This window comes from Arachis hypogaea, chromosome 13 (assembly GCF_003086295.3).
Source record: "Arachis hypogaea cultivar Tifrunner chromosome 13, arahy.Tifrunner.gnm2.J5K5, whole genome shotgun sequence".
NCBI classification, from domain to species: Eukaryota; Viridiplantae; Streptophyta; class Magnoliopsida; order Fabales; family Fabaceae; genus Arachis; species Arachis hypogaea.
Window position 1 is genome coordinate 71,915,667 of NC_092048.1, and position 1,981 is coordinate 71,917,647.

The 1,981-nt window shown below is 42.2% G+C and overlaps 1 non-coding gene across 1 annotated transcript; it reads left to right on the forward strand.

Moving 5' to 3' along the window:
• Window positions 1-1,673: 1,673 nt before the first annotated feature.
• On the forward strand, window positions 1,674-1,781 carry LOC112739948 (small nucleolar RNA R71). The gene has a single exon (XR_003170881.1). It is a non-coding gene; the product is annotated as a small nucleolar RNA R71 (small nucleolar RNA).
• The last annotated feature ends 200 nt before the right edge of the window (window positions 1,782-1,981 follow it).

Below are 1,981 nucleotides of genomic sequence, written 5' to 3' on the forward strand. Positions count from 1 at the left end.
GCTGGGACCTCCCAACACCAAACTTAGAGTTTAAATGTGGGGGTTCAACACCAAACTTAGAGTTTGGTTGCAGCCTCCCAACATTAAACTTAGAGTTTGACTGTGGGGGCTTTTGTTGACTCTGCAGTGAGAGAAGCTTTTCATGCTTCCTCTCCATGGTTACAGAAGGAGATCCTTGAGTTTGAAACACAAGGTTGTCCTTATTCAGTTGAAGGGACTAACTCTCCTCTGTCCACATCAATCACAGCTCTTGCTGTGGCTAGGAAGGGTCTTCCAAGGATGATGGATTCATCCTCATCCTTCCCTGTGTCTAGGATTATGAAATCAGCAGGGATGTAAAGGCCTTCAACCTTTACTAACACGTCTTCTACTTGTCCATAAGCCTGTTTTCTTGAGTTGTCTGCCATCTCTAATGAGATTCTGACAGCTTGCACCTCAAAGATTCCATGTTTCTCCATTACAGAGAGTGGCATGAGGTTTATCCCTGACCCAAGGTCACATAGAGCCTTCTCAAAGGTTATGGTGCCTATGGTACAAGGTATTAAGAACTTTCTAGGATCCTGTTTCTTCTGAGGCAATGTCAGTTGATCCATATCACTCAGTTCATTGGTGAGCAAGGGAGGTTCATCTTCCCAAGTCTCATTACCAAATAATTTGGCATTCAGGTTCATGATTGCACCAATGTACTTGGCAACTTGCTCTTCAGTAATGTCTTCATTCTCTTCAGAAGAAGAGTACTCATCAGAGCTCATGAAGGGCAGAAGGAGGTTCAATGGAATCTCTATGGTCTCTAGATGAGCCTCAGATTCCTTTAGGTCCTCATTGAGGAACTCCTTATTGATCATTGAGCATCCCAGGAGGTCTTCCTCATTGGGATTCACGTCCTCTCCCTCCCTTGTAGGTTCGGCCATGATGGTTAAATCTATGGCCTTGCACTCTCTCTTTGGATTCTCTTCTGTATTGCTTAGGAGAGTACTAGGAGGGATTTCAGTGACTCTTTTACTCAGCTGGCCCACTTGTGCCTCCAAATTTCTAATGGAGGACTTTGTTTCATTCATGAAACTTAAAGTGGCCTTAGATAGATCAGAGACTATATTTGCTAAGCTAGATGGATTCTGCTCAGAATTCTCTGTCTGTTGCTGAGTGGATGATGGAAAAGGTTTGCTATTGCTAAACCTGTTTCTTCCACCATTATTAAAGCCTTGTTGAGGCTTTTGTTGATCCTTCCATGAGAAATTTGAATGATTTCTCCATGAGGGATTATAGGTGTTTCCATAGGGTTCTCCCATGTAATTCACCTCTGCTATTGCAGGGTTTTCAGGATCATAAGCTTCTTCTTCAGAAGATGCCTCTTTAGTACTGTTGGATGATTCCTTCAATCCATTCAGACTCTGAGAGATCATATTGACTTGTTGAGTCAATATTTTGTTCTAAGCCAATATGGCATTCAGAGTATCAATTTCAAGAACTCCCTTCCTTTGAGGCGTCCCATTACTCACAGGATTCCTTTCAGAAGTGTACATGAACTGGTTATTTACAACCATGTCAATGAGTTCTTGAGCTTCTGCAGGCGTTTTCTTTAGGTGAATGGATCCACCTGCAGAATGGTCCAGTGACATTTTTGATAGCTCAGATAGACCATCATAGAATATATCCAGGATGGTCCATTTTGAAAGCATGTCAGAAGGACACTTTTTGGTCAGTTCCTTGTATCTCTCCCAAGCTTCATAGAAGGACTCACCTTCTTTCTATTTGAAGGTTTGAACATCCACTCTAAGCTTACTAAGCTTTTGAGGAGGAAAGAACTTGGCTAAGAAATCCGTGACCAGCTTATCCCAATAGTTCAGGCTATCTTTAGGTTGAGAATCCAACCATATTCTAGCTCTGTCTCTTACAGCAAATTTGAAAAGCATAAGCCTGTAGACCTCGAGATCAACCCCATTGGTCTTAACAGTATCACAGATCTGCAAGAATTCAGTTA